We start from the raw sequence: 22,791 nt of genomic DNA, 5'->3' as shown, positions 1-22,791 counted from the left end.
TGCTAGAAAATATTCATTATTGTTTAGGAAACACTGCAAAACAACATTCACCGTAGAAATTATTTAGATAAATTATATAGAGGTCTCTCATCTTTGTGAATTCTTCAGGAAGCTTTCGTCAACTTTTTCAAAGCTTGAAGCACACCAGCAATCGTGGGAATGTTTTTCATATTATTTCCGATATTAAATTTAAGTGTAAATCGCTTTATACCCTAGGACAGAATTGAAAAATCTATTTTTCCTGCGACCAGGCAAATGTAATTGTTTACCCAAGCCGGTTTTCCCAAGTGGATGGACCGAAGGGTGATTGCCCATGTGCAGCGACTCGTTGAAAATTCACCATGCAGGCCGGTCGCTCGGGGCAGTAACAATTTATAACTCTGACAATTATGCATGCACCAGCATGATGTTTACAAAGTATTAAAAAGATCTTCATGAATGCAGAAATATTTCACGTCGATAAAATCATTCTTCCGAGGTGATTTTTAGGGTTAACGTTAGAAATATTGTCTGTAACATGCTGGGTTTAATAAATAATGACACTTCTTTATTCATTAAATAGAATACAAATCAACAGGACTATTAACACGAAGGACAAAAAAAACCAAACCATCTAAATAATAAAATTTACTAAGAACAACAAAACATACGTCGATATGTATGTATATATTATATATATGTGCTATACTTTTCTAACATAACAAATGTTCTATATTATACGTGCATGTAAATTTAAATATAATCTCGTCATATTCACAATATCTCGAATATATTTTGAAGTACTCGATGTAAAACGCTATCCCTCAAGAATATTTAAATTATGTTCTTTTTCAAGACATACCAGCATTAACCAGTTAACTGTGTTTGACGAGTATACACGTCATAAAGTTTGACATGATACTAATTCTTTCAGAAATGAATTCTTTATTTTTTCACATAAGCATGTAATTCTTCTTCGTTTCGCTTTTTCGTAAAAATTGAAGACCCCATAAATGCCTATAAGGGAAAGTGAAAATACTGGAAACGTGTAAAGCGAATAGACAATCGAATTTCCTTCACAAATGTGATGGGAATACTGCAAACGTGTAAATATTCCTACGACGATCTAATATTGCAACAACAACGGTTTAATATTATTGGTAAACCGTTAAGCCTGGTTTACACTGGCTGCCGCGGTACGGTCAAATCACGTTAAGTCAGCTGCCGATCAATATCGTGCGCGTGTAATGCAATGAGAACATTCGCAATATGCGGTTCAATCAAATCACACGAAAATTAACCGTGGAGTCGCTTTGCTATCGATCAAGACTGTGACAGGTTTGACTTGATCGTCAACTGAGAACGCCCCGTCGCCAGTCGGGGAACAGGTTAAACATAGGTGGCTAAAGTTGCATGGGATTTGTATAAAATTGCGGCGCAATGTGCAATGTAGAGGAAACATTGTAATGAGGTAAGCAAATCGTTTTTATTTATTGTATTAAATGGAATTGTTATGAAAGAACAGCAGGGAATGTGGAATACAATAGAGAAAAGGTTTCAAAGAGGTAAGTAACTTATTTGATGTATTAAATAGAATTGTTATGAAATAGCAACAGGGAATGTATAATACAAACAGAGAAAAGGTTTCGAAGAGGTAAGCAAATCGTTTTTATTTATTGTATAAAATAGAATTATTATGAAATAGCAGCAGGGAATGTGCAATATAATAGAGAAAAGGTTTCAAAGAGATAAGTAACTTATTTGAAATATTAAATAGAATTATTATGAAATAGCAGCAGGGAATGTGCAATATAATAGAGAAAAGGTTTCAAAGAGATAAGTAACTTATTTGAAATATTAAATAGAATTATTATGAAATAGCAGCAGGAAATGTGTAATATAATAGAGAAAAGGTTTCAAAGAGATAAGTAAGTAATTAATTTAATATATTACATAAAATTGTTATAAAACAGCAGGCAATGTGGAGTATAATAGAGAAAAGGTTTCAAAGAGATAAGTAACTTATTTCAAATATTAAATAGAATTATTATGAAATAGCAGCAGGAAATGTATGATATAAAGAGAGAAAAGGTTTCAAAGAGATAAGCAAATCATTTTTATTTATTGTATTGAATAGAATTATTATGAAACAGCAATAGGAAATAGTATTACACATACAAAATGTTGAACGTTGTAATACATTTGGTACAGGCACGAAAAATTGATATTTATGTACGAAGTCACTTTGTCTTTGATGTTTTCGAATACAAAGCTCTTGGTACTATGCACGTCGATGTATTCGTCCCTCAAAATGAAAGATAACATGGCCTCTTGGAACCACATCGTCATTCCACGTAATTTTTGTTACAACATTCAGGCATGTCTTGGATAAATATTTGTCCGAAGTCCACGTTGAAAAGAGAATTATAGGGTGCAATATCAGCGATGCGAGAGAAAAGGCTGCGATACTAAAAAGCGGCGAAAGAGTTTCAAGTCCCAAGAACTATCTCGGGGAAACTTGTAAAGGATGGTTGTGCAGCGAAGGAAGTTGTAAGAAGGAAAATGTTAAGGAAGTCGAACTTCCAGTCAGATATCGATGAAAAAGAGCTTGTACGATATCTGCTTCGTTGTGTTCTACAGCTTTTAAAATTATGGTTGAGAACGATCGAGTTTCTGAATTAGATTTAACGTTAACTCTCGCGAATAAATTGATGCAGCACGAAATTAATAAATGTCAACCTAAAACTGCAAATCAACAATGCATTCGATGGTTTTGAATTGAATTTCCGAATTAGATTTAACGTTAACTGGATTCGACCGAACAAAACGATAAAATTTCAGACTCAATATTAAATTTTCTATAGTGTATCAACACATGGAACATCAAAATAAAATAGTTTTGTCACTTAATTTATACAAAGTATTTCTTTATGTCAGTTGTAAAAAGTATCATTGATATCTTATCAGAAAATACTGAATATTCCTTAGAAAAAATATTCTCGAGCGCAAAGAGTTAACAAATATCAAGCTAAAAGTGTAAATGAACAATGTATTCGATAGTTTTAATAATTTCATTAGACTGCGTAATTCTCTCAACATCGAAACACAAAAAGCACCGATATTAACTCTTTGCACTCGAGAGATGACTCACAGTCACCACTCGATTCGATACAGCGAAACTCTGAAGTCGAATATTTGGTATTTTAAATTAAACTCTGTACTGCTACGTGAAATATTTAAATAAAATAGCTTTGTAGCTGCATTTACCTTCGAATTATCGTTAGACTAGTTTCAAACAATGTCTACATCTCATCAGAAAATATTGAACATTTCTATTGAAAAACTTTCGAGCGCAAAGGGTTAATACACACGACACCCGCATAACTATTTCAATTACGACGACAAAGAGAATTACCATAGGAGGAAAATGTCGAGCACTTTCGAATTCTCGCGGATTCCGGAGCATATCAAGCGTACATTCCGTATTTGTAATTCGTTCCACCGAAATTCGAATTGCCGAAGTCACGAGACGACACCGGGTGCGTGACGTCAAATCGCGTTCGGGAATTTACGGAAGTTTAAATTAACGAGACGGCGGCCGTTCGAATTCGACGTCCGCGTAAATATTTAAATCGGGAGCCCTTTGGATCCGCCGGACATCGGCTGCGACCGTGGACTTGCACGGTTCACGGTTCGACGGTATCAGAATCGCACGTTGGACCGGGGCCGCGGGAAAATGCATTCGCCGGCGAAGTATGCTCGTAATGAGATTACACTCGCGAGCGCATTATGGCGCGCATTAATGATAATTAACTACCATTACGTGACGCGCCGTATCCTGTCCCATTGCGCGGCAGACGAACCGTGGTGTAACTTACACCGGAATGAAAATAGAGCTGCGTCTCGCGATGATACGCTTCCGCGAGGGAAAAACCACATAAATATATTTACTGTAATTAAGCAACGCGTATAGGATACGTTTAAATGCGAGGCACGGTATTTGGCGACGGGCAGACGAAAATAGAGTGATGCGAGCTCATTCTCATTTTTGTGGACGTTCCTCTTTTGCAATGTTATTTGATGTTATAAGCTTTTGTGGGACTTTTTTGTGCAATGACTGTCTCCGTTTATAATGAAATTAAATATGAACGTGCTTAAAGTGACATATCGATGGAAGGAATGTGTGTTATTGATAATATAATTAATTGAAATTATAGGAATGCGAGTTCATTCTCATTTTCGTGGACGTTCCTCTTTTGCAATGTTAGTTGGTGTTATTTATAAGCTTTTGTGGGACTTCGTTGAACAATCGCTGTTCTTGTTGAATGAAATTAAATATGAACGTGTTTGAAGTGACATATTGATGGAAGGAATGTGTGTTATTGAGAATATAATTAATTGAAATTATAGGAATTTTCGTTCATTCTCATTTCCGTATATTCCTCTGTTATTTATAAGCTTTTGTGGGACTTCGTTGAACAATCGCTGTTCTTGTTTAATGAAATTAAATATGAACGTGTATGAAGTGATAAACATATCGATGAATGCGTGTTATTGAGAATATAATTGATTGAAGTTATATTGAGAACGTACTTGAAGAAATAGTTAGTGGAATAGTTAATTACTGATTACAAGGTGAAATAAGTAATTGCAACTGAACAGTTCGATAAATATTCTAAGAAAAGATTAAATTCCCCATATTCATAATCTTATAGAAACTATAATCATAATGCTTGAGAGGAAATATCGAGTTCTCGTTTACTTTTGATTGATTTAACCCTTTGCACTCCATGAAAAATTATAGGTTGATATTTAACCCTTTGCGGACGAGTGTCGACATCTTGACGAGATCAGATATTCATATTTGGAAGATTAAATCGTAAACAAATGATTTAATTACTCGAATAGCAAGAGATCAGCACGTAGTTTCCTATTTTTCTACTGTTCAAGCAACTGATACATAATTTAGCTACATTTGCTGACAGTTTTGTATATTCCAGAGAATCTTCGTCCCTAAAGGGTTAATTGAAATAAAACCTCTTTCTTTAATTTATGTAGAATTTCTCCTTAAGTCAGTCCGAAAGAATGTCGTTGGTGTTTCATTAAAAAATGTCGAGTATTTCTAATGAGAAACAACTGGAGTGCAAAGGGTTAAATTAAACTTTAATTCACTTGTTCATCGAATACGACGAGAAACGCTGTAACTCACGTTCAACGAGTTACGTTCGAGATGGTTAGAGGTGAAAGCTGAAGTAGCTTCTTTTTCAACTGCGAAGAAAAGGACGAACACGGGGTTAGGGTCTGCCGGTGCACCTGTTACATACGCAAGCGTGCTTACACGCGTTCGCACTGTAATTTTGTTTCAACTTCATGCGCTCTGGAACAGACCAAAACATTCGCACGCGAACTTTCTTCTCGGGCTGTCGACGTTACGCTGGTAATGAGTCTGGACGAAGATGCGTTGACTTTTACTACTGAAGTCGCTCGCGTGAACTTCTGCGCGAGAATTTATTTCGTTAAATGGACGTTATGTTCCCGTTATACGGTGAGGAAGTTTCGTTGCTTTGTATCGTGTAGGAAAGATTCCTCGGTGAAATAAACACTTCGTTGTACTGTGAAATACGAAATGTAAAAGACGCGATGAGAAACGGTTGTTAAATTTATTATGTAGACGTCCACTTTTTAGAAACTGCATTTCGAGGAGTCATTTAGTATGCAGTTGTAGTTGCTAGAATTGGGAGTAAAATATTGAGATACTAAATCGAGTAATGGTATTGGAAAATGCTGGAGTGCTAAGTAGAATATTTTGTATTTATGCGACAAATTAAATTATGAGAGAATATTTCAATGCTTCATTCCATTTTATCTATAATATTAATAGTAGTATATCTATAGTATTAATAAAGTAATATAGAGATATTACTAAGAAATAAATTTAAGTAGAATATTTTAAATTTATGCGACAAATTAAATTATGAGAGAATAATTCAATACATCATTCTATTTCATCTATAATATTAATAGTAGTATATCTATAATATTAATAAAGTAATATAGAGATATTACTAAGAAATAAATTTAAGTAGAATATTTCGAATTTATGCGACAAATTAAATTATGAGAGAATATTTCAATACTTCATTCTATTTCATCTATAATATTAATAGTAGTATATCTATAGTATTAATAAAGTAATATAGAGATATTACTAAGAAATAAATTTAAGTAGAATATTTTGAATTTATGCGACAAATTAAATTATGAGAGAATATTCCAATACTTCCTTCTATTTCATCTATAATATTACAAACTACAAATAACAATTGGAAAACTCAATTACTCGAGTCGCTGTTACAACGAAATACAATTAAAACATAATCAACAGTACATTTATAAAAGCTTCAAATTTAAAAGCTATCTTCCGCATTAAATTTCACCGATGTATATTACATTTCCAGATATTTCATTCTCCTCTCGCTTATATCCGTGTTTCCTTCACACAGAGGAGTCTTTCAAACAAAGCGAATAAGTCAATTCGAAATGATTCGCTACTCGATGCCCGACGAAATTGACATCCTCCAATTAACCGCGAACGACTGTTACGATTCGACCACAAACACTACGGAGCTCAACGACGAGGAGAAAGAGAAACGAAACGTCGCAGCGGAACGACGGTTAATTAAAGATATAATCAATCGTGAATTGAAATTGAAAATCGATGAGAATCGAGTGTTTCTGCGTGGATTTATGCGACGAACGATCACGGATTCTGGGGAGAAGTTTGTAATCAGCAGCGTCGCATGGTTACCGCGGTGATTTGTGATTCCAGGTGTTAATAATGATTAACTGCTATTAGCTGACGGCTGGTTGCGACGTCCGCCTGGCATCCGACTGACAATTACATAAGGTGCTATTATAGCTCGACGACTGCTAACGCCGTTACGTAATTCCATTTGCTTGGGGGTCACCAGTGACCCCCATGGCATTCGACGTGTTAATATTATAACCCAGTGCAAAATTTGGATGTGTGGAAAATCGAATAATTTTAGGGTAGTTTCTTTGATTCATTGAAATATTCAATATTATAATTGGTGCGATATTGGAGTCTACAGAGTTCAAAGGGTTAATATATACTTTAGCTTCATCTGTTGAAGGTTTTGTACATTTCGAAGAATCTTCGTCTGCGAAGGGTTGAAACATTATTGTTCTTGTTAGAAATTTGTATGGTTTATACGAAATCTAGACAGAAAGAGCATGGAATTATGTTAACCCTTTGCACTCGACAATATTTTTCATTAAAAATATTCATTTTTCGCAACTAACACGATTGGTTATCTTATATAAATTAACCCCTTGACTTATGACTTCTTTCTCAACTCTGATCGGTACGGCTACTTTGTCATTAATAATTGATTGGAAACAGAGAAAAATTCTAAGGATATGTTATGCCTATATTTCCTTTTAAGTATAATAGTTGATTACAGAGGAATAATATTTGCTTTAAATTCGAATGGACTGAGTAACGTATTTGTTGAATCATGTTGAAAATCTTGATCACGAGTCTCACTTGTTGTAGGACAAAGGGTTAACAGACAGAACTATATGTAGTTCTAGTGTTAATAAAATTGCATACGATCATCGCGAGCTTCCTCGAAAAAGGAGCATTATAGAAAAAATCCCTGAGTTCTACTTTGACTTAAGAAAAATCTTCAACGCAATCAAGGAGTGATTTCAAGATGCAAATATAAAGAGTGGCTAAAAGGATACCGTGATACCGGAGGTATTAGGAATAAAATCTCGTGTATTCAATTACTCGGTTAATAACGTTCCCAAGAAAACAACACGAGACGAAATGCAAAATACACAACCGCCGCAGCAGTTGAATGTAAATGAAGTTAATCCTGTATACGCAGTCGAGTTATTTCCACGTCGAAAGACGGTAGCACAGAAATGTCCAAGAATGGTGTAATAAAAATTCACCAGCGTGCCAACTGAGAACTCCAACAATTTAAAAAATTAGCTCAACCTAGACGAGAAGTGACGAAATATTAGTGCCAGAAGTTAACAAATGAACCGTGTAGAAATAGAAGTGTGCACGAAGGAAATATCTAAGACAAATGAAGATAAGAAAGGAATTCTATTTTTCATCCCCGAATATACTTAAGAGGATAAAACTGTGCAGCCCTTAATAACCTCATAAATGCATCATTGTCGAATCAATAAACTCTTTTTATAGAAAAGAACGGGTATATTTGTCCCGACGAATCGACCACTTCGCCGATTTCAAAGGACAAAGTGGAATCGTCTTTTGTATTTGATTTCAATTATCACTGACAGGTCGCTGGTGATATATTTAGAACTGATATGCTCTTTTGTAGGTATTCGAAGTTAAAAATAAAAACATGATTCCACGTGGTCGACTAGGTAAGATTCGGAGGAAACTTCGGATTAGAAAATTTCAAGGGATTATTAATTTGGATTGGAGATTAAGTATTAACATTCATGGTGCAATGATTATTTGGATAAAAGCAATTGTTATGGAGAAATATATTTGTGAGATAATGATGTACGCAATTAACACTAGAACTACGAGGATTTAACCCTTTGCGGACGATCCCTTGAAGTAGAGGAAACGTTTAGCAGATGAAGCTAAATTAATATCGATTGCTTAGATAATTGAAAAAAGGAAACTACGTACTGACTTCTTGCTGTTCTAGTAATTAAATCACCTCTTTGTTTCTTAGCATTCCAAATATGAAAATTTCATCTCGCCGAAATGACCAGACGGGTCAAAATTTAATTTAATTATTAAAAAGATAATAGATGTCTCTAAGAAATGGTTAAAAAAATTGATTTAGCATTACTCAAGCTGAATTGTTAATCAATCTGAATTATCAATAGATGCATTCTTGGAGTTTCTACAGAGGAATTTCAAAAAGTCGATGTAACTGCTCGGTAGTTTCAGTGTTAAAGGTGTCATGTAGATTTATCTTTGCCATTAACACTAGAACTACCGAGCATTCGATACGACTGAAATGTGATCGCTATGAATATTGTACTAATAGATTATTTTCGGTTTCTTCAGACACTCATTATAGTATTCAAGTGAAACTATTTTCAAAATCATTTCGAATATTCAATACTTCGAATATCAATCATTGCGAAACAAAACAATCCAGCCATTTTGTCTGGTACGTAGTCCTAGCGTTGAATCAAAATTCAAATCAACGCTACTCCGGCAGTTCACTTATTACCGCAGCTTTCCCACAACTTTAATCCCACCACGAAAAAAGGCTGTTAACCTACAGCGAGAAAATAGAGGATTATTCTCCTGAAAACATCGAACGTTCCGTAATTTATAATTTACAACGAACGCGGCACGAACGCTTCCGGAGCGAGGGAAATAATAAAACGGTGCGTCGATGGCTCACTCGAAACGACCGCGGGTATCGTTTGTGCAGTAAGGACGCTGGAATTTTATTACATTTGCCGAAGTTATTCCGTCCGCGACCGGTTAATTGTCACGGAATAAGATTTACGGGGGCGGCGAGCGCCCCACCCATTGTCACGCCACCGTTCGCGATCATCTTTCGCGTTCGGGAACGTAACAAGCGCTCGAAACTTTTAAATTGTTCGACCCTCCCGACGTTCACCGACTTTCCAACATCTCGGCGCGACTGTGCCGTCGAAATTGTAGCGCTGCAAGGAAATTCCCATGTACGTACATACGCCGAGTACATACAGCGGCGTTCAAAAGTTCTCGGCCGGGTCGTTTTTCGAATTTTTCCTCGATAGGAGTTGGTCGTGCTGTCCAGGCAGTAATAGACGTGGCGTGACACTTTCACACGCCGAATTAACCTTGTGTGAAATAGATGTGATGAAAAGAGGCTTCTCCTTTTCTCGTTCGAAAGTGGACTGTATTTTGTTTAATATCGAGTGAAAGGAATGTGTATATGCTTACAAATGTTAAGGTAATATAATAAAACCGTAACTATTGTTTTCATAGTTGTGTATTTAGAGAGTAATTAAATTACCGTATTCGAAAGTTTATTATTTGTTATTTAAGTTTAAAGAAATATGTATAAAGAATAGGCGGTGTTGATTTTGTTAGAGTAATAAGAAAGTTCTCAAAGCCTTTGTCGTGGAAAAGCATCAAAAATGATTTGGCCGAGAACTTTTGAACGCTACTGTATGTAGACGAGACGGTAGCGTTTTCGAGTGGGAAAAAATGGAACGTCTAAGTCTGCGGCTGACAATGAGTCACTCGAAACGCGGAGCATGAAAATTTCATTAATCCCTCGAGCGCACAGTAATCTGAGACACATAAATCAGTTTAATTTCGTTGAACCTCGAATGGGATAACATACCGCGATATGGCAAACACGCGCATCAGAGGTATGGAAATGTATACGCTTTTATGAGGAAATATGACAAACACATATACGCCGCTTTGGAGAACATTTAGATGGGAGATACTTCTTGGAGAAATACGCGACGAGTTTTTTCTACGTATCGATCGTCGTTTATGTTTATGGGCGAAACTGGTTACGAATGAAAGAGATGGAGGCAAAAGTTTCGCTGAATATTTGAGAATGTTGTTAATATTATTAATCAAAGGTAATGTTAATATTATTAATCAGAAGTATTATCAATATTGCTAAGCAGAAGTATTATTAATATTGCTAACCAAAAGTATTATTAATATTGCTAATCAAAAGTATTATTAATACTTCTAATCAGAAGTATTATTAATATTGCTAATCAGAAGTATTAGTAATATTGCTAAGCAGAAGTATTATTAATATTGCTAACCAAACGTATTATTAATATTGCTAACCAAAAGTATTATTCATATTTCTAATCAGAAGTATTATTAATATTATTAATCAGAAGTATTATTAACATTTCTAATCAAAAGTATTATTAACATTACTAACCAAAAGTATTACTAACATTGCTAATCAAAACCATTATTACCATTACTAATCAAAAACATTATCAATATTACTCAACAAAAATATTAAATTCCTCAAATAACACGTCAAAAATTCTTTAAAACTCCCAACTAAATCAAAGAATATTTCAATTACCCAAATACTTTAATCCAATCAAATAATTTCTATTTACTCTCACCTAATCTTCAAACAGGGTTCTTCCAAATGATATACCAACCAAATTTCCTATCTACCCCTATAAGAATTCCACAGCCTCAAACGAAGGGTTGCCATGTTCAAAATTTGTTCCTCATTTCAAGAATAATTAGTTACCTCCCTTCCTTAAATAGCACTGATACATTTTACACTACCAGCAATTATTCTCAACGAAGTGTCGCGAGTTGTCACTTCATCACCCGGATAAAAGACAGCGTAACAGGTGACACGTTGTTAATTACCGCTGCAGCGCGAAGGGTTCAGGGTCAGTCACGCACTTGGGGACAGGTTACACTCCACCTTCGGTTCGAAATGAAAAAATAATAGACTCCGCAGCTGGATGATAGATGAAGATACATTGCCCTGCGACTCCGCTCTGTCGGCGAATGCGACGGGCCGGGTAAAAAATACGGGTGCATCGCATTCTTAAATGGAATTGCAAATTCGCATTTGCATAAATCGATTCTTCGGGACGTACCGCGCTCCACAAAGCTACCTGGCGACTGTGCCAGTGATTACACACCGCCGCGACACATTTTATCTGCGTCATCTGTCGTGGAACGACACGCGGCGAACTGTAATTGGCGAAAGCATTGTAAAAGTTTATAATGTTAACACGTGCCTGCGCGAAACAACGGTTCAAATACGGGCCGGTCGATGCGCAGCGTGAATCATCGATAGAACGGTGTAAAACTATCGTCGTAACATAGAGAATTGTGGAACAACAAACATTTACATTTGTCATTTACATTCGTTACGCATCGTGCATCACTTTCCATATTTCAACGTTCCAAAATGTTTTACTCGCCTGTTTCTCCTGCAATTGTTTATTGATCGGAGGACGAGTTATTTTGCGCTACATCGCTGACGCGAAATTTTTTTACATATTCCTGGTTAACACTGGGTTTAGGGATGTTTATCGCTAGGTTTACATTTATTGTACACTTCGTTCTATTATTCCTAAAAGAATCGATGCTCGTTTATTTTGATTGTGGAAACATTTACGAAATAATATTTCTAAAATCAAATATGCGTCGATTTGACGCGTTCCGTAAACCTAGTGTTGTTCTGCGATTTATTCTATTGTTCATAGGAAACGCGTTCGTCTATGTAAATCACGGAGATCGCTTCAAAAGAGTATTGTAATTTGTATTTGCATAATTGCACGGATTGAACTGTTACTAAGTAATGTTTGATTAATCAGACATCTGTTAGATTGACGGGTTCTGTGAGTCTAGTGTCAATAAGTGATACGTTTAATCGAATGATCCAAATACGAGGAACAGAGGCGATACTAAATATGGGCTAATGAATGAGTAAACCTTCAGATTTATATTTCAGAGTGCAGGAGATAATTTGGGTTGAGGTGCATCGACTGAGCAGGCGTTGAAAAGTGAATTTACTGTTGTAATCATCGTAAACAAGCAATTAACGCTTGAGCTAATTTCATTAACAGACACTTTTTGAAAATATCTCGACGCAGAAATGTGGGTTTACTTCTACTTTAACGCATTGAGAGCACTTTTACAAACAATGTCTGCAAACAATACCTCATTTTAAATATTGGTTGAAATAAATATTACTTTCATTCGAATATAAATATCACTCGGTTCTTGTGAATTCAAATGAAATATTTTTCTGTTATCAATTGTTATATCGTAGAGTAAATTTTGACAGAAAATATGTATGGAATTTGTCTGTTTCCAATAAATTATTAACGAGAAAGTTAATTTTTCTAACCCTTTGATGGCTTCCACCCCTTCAACGCGAGCGATGGACGCCGTGAAAATTTTTTCCCGCGGACTACGTTTCACGTGTATCCCATCAAAATCAGCGCGTGCAGCTTCGGTGTATTCCCTTGTTAGTTCTTCGCGCGTCACTCGGCCAGTTTGTTTGCGACAACTCTACTTTATTTTCGGATTAAGTCGTGCACAGGGAAATTCGCGAAGAAAGTCCACAAAGAAAACGCGGCTTCCGGCGTGACAACCGGAGCCAGAGGAAAGAGAATTCGGAATGAAACAAACCATTACGCTCCCCTCATTAATGTGTTCATTGTGCAAACAGTGGTAACAGTAACGAGAAAAAACAGAAGGACGCGAGGAACCACAGAAAAGACACTTAATCCTTCATGAAACAAAAATAATCATATATAATTTACAAGCTGCTAAAAATTTACATTCGATCGTTGCAGTGATTCACGCGAATTCTCAATGATGTCATTCACACATTGATAATCTTCTTGCATTAGTCTATTAGGTTACTTCGAAATCCATCACTCTATACAGAATGATCAACAAAATTAGCGTACACATCAGTAAAATAGGTAAAACCAGAATTCATCGTAGGAGACTGCCAAATTTCTGAATTCAATTCATTCACTTCAGTATCCACGTATCTTCGCTCACATTCTGTTTCGAATGTATCTTTCACATATTTTCCATATTTTCTTAACTCGCAGCTTAAAGAATCATTCCACGTTTCTCGGTTGCAGAACACGTTCGAGATGGAATAGAAGAAAGCGGAATATCAAAGATTGATCACAGTGGATTGATTTCTTCACCGTAAAGTTTGCGCCGAGCGACGCTCGATTTCTCTTGCCCGGCAGGATTGGATGACAGATCGAGTTAGTCTTTTCATGGACATCAGCCAATATGTCATTGAAAGCGGGCGACGGTGGCAAAGGAGCCGAAACCGGCGCCTTTTTCGGGTCGCTGAACCCGTTAATCTCTGGCGGTCAAGCGGTTTCGGCCGGGCGAAATGGCGCCCGCAGGGGAAAGTGATATGATCTGTCAACCGGGTGCTTCCCTAGAAACCCTTCTAGACACCGTTCTTTTTTTCCAACCAGTTAACCGTGTTTCACGAGCATACACGCCATCTTAACCCTTAGCAGTCCTACGTCGAGTCAGACTCGACGTTCTATTTCATTGCAACCTCTACCTGTCTTAACAATTTTTTCTATATTCATTTGTATCACAATTGTACCATTTAAAGGTAACATTTCAATGACTCAAATATTCTTGAATAAGTAAATGCGTCATATTAACACGTTGAATGCCGATTTCATGGTACAAAAGAACATAATATCGTAGCGTCTGGAATATTTAGTGTAGATTAAAGTATTGTAAATGAAGTAACTAACACGTTGACAAATTACAAGAATATAATTATTTCATCGCAGTCTCTTCGATAGTGTATTTAAAACAAAATTAATGAAGCTGCTAACGTCGAGTATTGCAGAATTTTCCAGGCCACGATACGCTGCAAATGCGGCGCACATGTACACAGGAACATCGATCAGCCGATTTAATTAGGCGAAGGTAAACGCAAGCCCGAGGAAAAATAATCCACAGAATTTTTGCGAGACTCGATCGTAAATACTTCAAAGTGCAATCTGGGAATCTAAATTATCGAGTTCGCGGATAATCAAGATTCCAGACGGCCGGGAGCACGAAAAATGGCGATGCAGATAATCGAAATCTCACTTTATTACCGGATATCACGATTAAGAGAACTGTGTCGCCTGTAACAGATGCGTTCGAACATTCTTCAGCGTATTTAAAATTTCCTACACTGCCCGTGGAACTTTTCTATTGCTATTCAAAATTTATCTGCAGCCTGCGCGATTTTCTTAATTACCCTTCGTTACGTAGTAGAAAGGATTAACCTGGTTCACTTAGAAAAACGGATAGCCTTCACGAATAGGAACTTTCATTATAAACATAATGCTCCTCTCATTATCGCGTTCTAAAGATATTCCCGCGACTTTTTCATCGAATTTAATGGAACTTCGTTGAACGATGCTCGATGTTAGAGAACTACGCTGAGATGTCGAGTTCCTCGTTTCTTTGGCAATCAGTATTGACTTCCAAGCAAAGTAACCTCTTACTCTATGAAAAACGGGATCGAACGCTCTCGCATCGGAAATTATGGGGCCGTGTTTAATTAATTTTCTCGAAGGTATCGGCCACCTATCTAATTAACCGATGCAATTTCAATCGGAAGCGCGGCAGCATCATCTTGCCGCGCTCGCCGAACGGTTCGCGAACTATTCTACAATCAGGAATACTCTGTACTTACCGAACCGTTATCGTAGTGGCCAATTAACGAGATACTCCGTAGGATTCAGTGAACCGTGATACGTACCTGAAACAAAATGGATGACACGGGTAAGTGGATTTGACGGTAGAAACTTAATTTATTGCCAACGGACGCTCCAACATTCCGAGAACGTAGAAATACGCAATGCGGATATCTGTTTTGCGTCGTCTTGAATGAGTATCAATGATTTCTGACCGTTCGTATGGAAATTTCAACCCTTTGCGGACGAACGCCGACATTTCGGCGAGATGAAAATTTCGGACAGCGAGAGATTAGCATGTAGTTCCTGTTTTTGATATCATTTGAGGAATTAACCCTTAGCACTCCAGATGGTTTTGTAATCTATCAGTAACTGCAACTAATTTTTATGGTACATCTAGTGAAAATGAGAAATGCTATGGCATTCCTTCGATCTTTTATTTGCCTGCTTAGTACAAAATTTCGATGTGTGGAGAATCGAATGATTTTAGGGTAGTTTCTTTGATTCATTAAAATATTCAATATTACAACTGCAATAATTATTAATCAGATGAAATTCTTACTACTTGAATCTCATTTGTCATTACAAGGTGACAGACTAAATATTACGTTCACTGGTCATGCTCATCGATGATTAAGGCTAAATTGCAAGAAAATAATTGCTCGTAAGATAACCGATGAATGAAAGTGTTCGGTAAGTAGATAATAGTGTAACGTAAGAATTGTGATATCGAAGGATTGATAATCCTTTCGTTTTGCTAGGAAAAGGATAAATGTTACATGAAGTATTGATATTTTTCGCAACAGTCGACGTGTTAACGCATTGTTCTAATTTTCTACGAGCATCGGCAATGATAGTATATTGATCAATTTTGTTATGCCTGTGTAAGTAGTTCTTCCGTTAAGAAACACGCGGAACATCAGCCGGCGAGCAGTTCGAGTTTATTTCGTAACTCGTTAAGCGAACTCGGCATTCGTACAAATTCATGGAACCAATTATGGTTTAGGATCTAACAAGCCGCTGTTGGCGCCGCAACTTTTCAGTGGTCTGCTATATGGAAAGCTTTCATGCGCATCTGAAGTAACGTATTTACGTGGCCACGTTTACAACATTTCGCGTACACTTCGAGGAATTTGCGTAACTTCACGTATTTCCGGCCACGCGCGGTTAAATCGTTACCGCTAATTGAACAAAATTCTACCGGTCGCGTTTCACGAGACTGATAATCATAATCCGTCGTGCCGAAGGATTAATTTCCAATCGACCGGATCACACTAGTTAATTAGAAATCAATAGATTCCTGAAATTCCGGCTTGTTGTTCGTGAAAATTCAATACCGAAGAGGGAAGTTTCATTTTTTAGTTCAAAGACTCGGAAAGTAACGATTGAAGAGCGATTCGTTAATCTGTTAGCAACGAAACGAAACAATTAGTTTTAGAAAGATAATTCAGGCAATTTCGAACAAGAATCATTTGTATTTTGACCTGTCTTCAATTGAAGCTTCATTTTTTAGTTCAAAGACTCGGAAAGTAACGACTGAAGAGCGATTCGTTAATCTGTTAGCAACGAAACGAAACAATTAGTTTTAGAAAGATAATTCAGGCAATTTCGAACAAGAATCATTTGTATTTTTACGTGTCTTGAATTGAAATTTCGAAGTTTGTCACAGCGTTTTACAAATACCAATCATTTAAGGAATTAGATCGTTTCAACGTGATTTCGAGAAACAGAGCTTCGGTTAGAGAACTAAAAGAATTGACAAAATACTACAAAATTTGAAAAAGGAACTAATCACACTGGAGAGTCTAAACGTGTAGACACTTACCACGTGTCACAGAGCACTTTGTGCTTTTATTATATTTTTTCTGTCAACATACTGCATACAGATATATTCCTTCTACTCGCACAAGGAAATAGTTTCGTCCGTTAGTATTTTCTGCTTTTGTCTGTCACAATTGCAGTCGCGCTCTGCAAATCGATATCCGTCACGGAATTGTAAATGAATGATAATGACCCGGCAAATTCAATTATATCTCGAATAAAGTTTACACATTCACGGATACTACAAATTAGTAATGCAATCAGAGGGAATTCTCGTGCGAAGCATACAAACGACACGCGAATTTTCGCTTTATATCATTTATTAGAATGCATCGATTGATTTATAAAATCCCAGCGTTCGGTTACGAAGTTACTCCAAGCAGTGATTACAATTTTATGGGCCGATCCGTTGAAGATATCTCGCGAGAAATAAACAGCTTTCACTGAATAAAATTCCAAAGGTAAAGCAACGAAAATTTTGCTTTACATTTCGTGCCTCTGAAGGGAAGTACAACAGCGCCTCCCTGCAGGCGAAAAAATGTTCAACTCTTCTCTTTTCTCGAAAGTTGTTTCGTGCAACAGAATGTTGAATAGACGCAGCGTATTTGTCGTCCATTGTCTTTTGTAATATCCTTCCCGTTGTGCTAGCTCATTCATCATGCCGGCAAATAGAAATGAGTTATGAAATATTTTTGAATATAATGAAAATGAAATTCTACTTTCCTTGTGCGCTATTTGGGATTCCATCGTTTCGAGGAAATCTGTAGATCTGTTGATAAGAATAATAATTATTAAGCGAATTCATCGAATGTAATATAATATTCAAAATGCGAGTAAGAAAAAGAATTATAAAGCTATTCCGTCGACAACAAATTTCACTAATGCACTTTGCACAGTGTGCAACGAGGAAAAATGAACTCTCCTGCTGCTTCGTTATTTCCGCTGTCAAGAGCTGTGTTAATTCTTTTACATTTGAAAGTACTCAAGACAGCCACGTTAATTAGATCCTGCTACATACGTACACACGCCGGTACGTATATATTTTACACCGAATTTATTATTAAGTAATGCCATACGAAGATTTCATTTTACTTAAGTTCCTATAAAATCCTATAAAAATTTATTTGTATGCTTCGACAACTAAAAATAATGATCTATCTACGTAAAAATTTTGAAATATCCACAGCAAAGAAAAAGAGAGTACAAGAACAGAATAAGAATGGTATATCTTAAAATATCGAAATATTTAAATTATATTATTCAAAAAACAACACACGGTTCTGGTTTTCAAAATGCGAGCAATCGGTTCCATTAGCTTCGAGAAAATCTGTTCTCTAAAAAGTCCAGACGTTTATAAAAACTTCGAGCGGTAGGTCCGTATCTCTTGGAATCAGCTCGTTAAACCCAATTAAGGCGTTCCCCTTCGATTTTCTTATTTCGAATAGCGGCCGGTTCAGTCGAACGTTAATTGCGTTCCCGTATTGCATTCAGTTCGTTCGCCGTATGTTAGCAGCTTGCGGTCTCGAACTGCTGGCAATTAAGCCGCGGGATTTTCGTGACTCGAATTAACGCTACAATCGAAGCAATTAAGCCTGCGTTAATCTCTTTTCGGACGCAGGCGCGCGCGGCCCTTCTGTTCGCGCTCGATAATCTAAATCTTAGATTCTGAGGGATGAATGCGACCCGAATATACGTACCTTGACACCTATGTTCACCGGAAATCTTGCTCTAACACTGGAACTACCAAAAATTACTGGCATCGGTTTGATTGTTCCGTTATTGATATTTTCAAAGCACTGAATGTTCGAAACGATTTGAATAAATAGTTTCACCTGAATACTGTAATGAATGTTTGAAGAAACTGAAAGTAAACTATTGTTACAGTTTTTATGGGGATTACATGTTAATCGTGTTAAATGCTCGCTTCTAGTGGTAATAAGCTAGTAATAATAAATTTGATTTCTTGATATTGATTTTTGTCAATTTCAATGGAATAAATAATATTCTTTCTAGTTATTAACCTTCTGCACTTATTCATTGCAAGATAATTTGATAACTTTGTAATTAAACATAACTTTAAAATGTATACGCGTTTTTTAATGATCGCGTAGAAGCTTCAATCTTAGTAATGAGGACAAACTAAAAAACAATCCAGGATAAATATGAGGATTAAATAGATGTTAATTTATTAACACATTATGCAAAGAAATCTAATAAAACGATTAGTATAAGCGGATCTATTAGTTCCTATTACTTTATGAATACATTCATCATACGTCACGTAAAAGACAACCGTTTAGTGGTAACACTTACTCGTTATTTGCATATTCACATCACCATGGTTAATTGCTTCATTAAGATGCAAGGGAATGGGTAGTTATGGCCGCAAATCGGAAGTAATATGAATGCAATGGATACATTACGCGTGTAATAGATGCTGTAATTGTAGATAGGCTGACATGGTTGTTTTAAATTGTTTAATAAAGATAACCAGGCTTTTTGTAACAGATGCATCAATTGCATAGTCATCGAATTGTTCTAACTGAAAGATAATGTTCCTAGACTTTAGGAAGATTGCTAGAAAAATGGTGGAAATAAATATTGTTGCACCATTTCAATAAAAAGTGGCACGTACGTTGTTATCGAAACATTTTCATTCTTCCTCAATAAAATCTTTGCTGGAGGATTCGCATAAATTTCTATGTTTTAGTAAATTATCCCTTGATATAGTTAAATAAATAAATCAATGATAAGATATAAGCTTAAAGATTGGACAGCATTATCAAGGAACTGAACGCATAACAACGGAAATCCAAAAGTGCAGCTGAGAAGGTATAAAACCTAATTTAAACTTTACAGGACACGTTTACCTACGCTCGAAGAAATTCAATTAAATCTCTGTAAACACAAGTAGAATAATACTTCGTTAACCGAGATAAAGTTTAATTGTAATCTCTCGCGAGCAGTACAAATTGTTATTGTGTTACTATTAATAATTCCGTTGGATTTAATAAAGTTACCTTACGTTCAAGAATTTTTGCAGATTGCACAACCGCCGCGGACCTTTCGGCGGGAATAACCGAGCATTTCCAGCGTGATGCATAAGAAACGAAAATGCATGATCCTGTTAACTGGATTTTAATTAATTTCGAAAATACGCGCACGAACCGGTGGCCATCGGTGCGTAATATAACAAAAATTGATAACCGTATGTTACCAACGCGGGGAATATCTGTCGGAAACAATTACCGCGCCAGAAATACACATTTCGATGGGTTAGTCATTCATTCGATTTTGTATCAAACGGTGAACAAACTTTCAGTAAAAATAAAAGGTAACATTTATTTCAGTTTGCTTTTTTGTCAAATGTTTGCCTTTCGTAAGATTTACAGTAAAAACGACCTGATATGATCTACACTCAAGTATCAGAAATATAATTTTCACGTAAACGAAGTGGAAATTCTTTTGCAACTGTACGATTTATGCCAATAAAAATATGATCGTGTATTCACCAATGAAAAGGTAGCAACGATATAAAATGTGAAATACAAATTCTTTGTGTACAGAAAATTACATATTAATACTCGTTAACGTAACAATGCATAATACATTTTTTCGCGTGTCTCGTTTGCATATTGTATTCATTGCCGCATTAATTTCGGCGCCGATGAAGCTATGAAAATGATGATTATAGTGAAACATTTTAAAATACACTCAATAGGTATAGACGGTTCATTAATGTATACACCTGTCTATCAATTAAAATGCGATCATTATCCTCCATAAAAGTTCCATCGCGCTTCCCCGTAAGTGATAGAGACTGCCCGGGAGCTCCTATAATATCCATAAAATTCCAATTTCGGAAATGTATGGCGTCCATTCAACGCTGGTAATCAATAATTCGAACGAAATAAAATATATTGGTGTCATGTAGAGAGCACACTCGATCAGAAAATTCTGTGCACGCAATATGAATTTTAAATTGACTGCATTTTATTGACTGCCGAGTTTTATGCATTTACAGGGAATTCGGGAGTCGAGAGTTGTACAGAAATCACCGAATACAGAAAAATATGTAAAGTGCATAAAGTGCAGTTTGCAATATTGTTAGGGGAAGCTTCTGTCATAATTCTATTCTGCTTGTTATATTTTTTATAAATGCATTTTATAATTTTACGATTACATAATCTTATAATCTTATGATTTCATAATTTTATTGTAACTTTTAAAATTATTATACTCTTAAAAGTTTCAACTGAAGATCCGAAGTCTATTGATGATCTCATTTATTTCCTCGATAAATCGAAGATTACGAGACTCATCGAACGACACTGCGACAATTCTACTTGCGAGTAATTAGCTCCTACCATTTCGAACTACCAAGCAGTAAACTCATTATCAAACTGTCGCTTGTCGCATAGTTACACGTCATTCATATCGCAAAACATATCATCCTTCCATCCAAAAAGCCAAGTATTCTAGAAACAATTCACCAAATTTCCCAGTGAATACCTCAAACTCGCACGCGTAACACTCAATATTCTCCAAAGATTCCAGAAAAAACCTGCAGTCTTAAGTATGCCACTCGCGTGCCTTAACATTCCCAGCGTTTACAATGTAACAGCAGTAAAAAGTTGCACGTAAGAAACTTAACATTCCCTTTAACCCCTGCTCGATACTCGTAACGATTAATCGTCGTCCATGCCCGCGAGCCATTAACGAATCCAAAGCAGCTTTCACCGTTCGAAATGCCATCTTTTTCAAGACGCACTCGGCGACACAAACGATTCAGCGGCGCATAAACGACCGCAATTAATTCCGTACCAAAAACTCGATTCGCGTGCGGGGAACTTCCGCGACCGACCGTAGCTACCCTGAAGTGTCTCAACCCACGCATCGACCATAATTCCGAACGGTGCGCTCAGGAAACCTGTGCGCGTGATTTAGAGCACCGGATCGTTGAAATTATTTCACCGCAAATATACGCATTCCCGTTTCGCCTTGCTCGGATGGCGACACCGGAAGATCCATTCGCGACGCATCGCTCGGTAATTACGCCAGTTATCCGATTAGCCGTGACCCAGAAAACGATAATCCACCCTTTGAACAGCCCGTCTCGGCGGCGCACTGTGGTCGAAATGGTAAAAACGGGACGAGAATAGAGGAGAAATTGGTTTGATGATGGAAGAGCAGTGGAGAAAAATTGTTGTAATAGAAGTGGAGAAGAATTGTTTTGACACTGGGACATTTTTATATATTAAATGTCTCGTCATTGAAGAAACGCTATGATATAACTATAATGTACACGAAATTTAACCACCATATGTTTAGCTCTATATCTTACAACTCGCTCTTACTTTTCAACAGTAAAACTACCAGAGTCAAAACGACCTACTTTCGATTTCTCCATTTTGCAATGATAGTAAAGACGACTGTTTCACTGAGAAATTGTTAAAGGAATTGATCTAGTGCTATGAAAACTGAATTGTACATTAATTAATGTCCCAATAGACACACTCTTCGAGTTTCTATATAGAAATTTCAAAAACTCAATTCAACTGTTCGATACTTCAGTGTTAAATTCTTCAACAGCCGTTTCTCTGAATAATCATTAAAGAAATTCGCAAATTGCACATGAATTAACCCTTTGCGAACGAAGATTCTTTGAAATATACAAGACCTTCAGCAGATAAACCTGAATTATATATCAAATGCTTAATTAATATAAAAAAAGGAAACTTCGCGATGATCTCTTGCTGTTCG

At 36.4% G+C, this 22,791-nt stretch overlaps 1 protein-coding gene across 14 annotated transcripts in view; it reads right to left on the bottom strand.

Moving 5' to 3' along the window:
- LOC116424252 (uncharacterized) overlaps nucleotides 1–22,791 on the bottom strand; it is a 228,659-nt gene that overhangs the window by 112,771 nt on the left and 93,097 nt on the right. For 5 of the 14 annotated variants that reach the window (XM_076367569.1, XM_031970421.2, XM_076367570.1 and 2 more), the window contains one exon: nucleotides 15,207–15,272. The exons of the other annotated variants lie outside the window; for them this stretch is intronic. The gene's annotated coding sequence lies outside the window, so the exon portion shown is untranslated. The remainder of the gene's footprint in view (nucleotides 1–15,206; nucleotides 15,273–22,791) is intronic. 14 annotated transcript variants of the gene reach the window in all.

This window comes from Nomia melanderi, chromosome 5, assembly GCF_051020985.1.
Source record: "Nomia melanderi isolate GNS246 chromosome 5, iyNomMela1, whole genome shotgun sequence".
NCBI classification, from domain to species: Eukaryota; Metazoa; Arthropoda; class Insecta; order Hymenoptera; family Halictidae; genus Nomia; species Nomia melanderi.
Note: the sequence above shows the minus strand (reverse complement) of the source record. Positions and strands in the feature narration are given on the sequence as shown.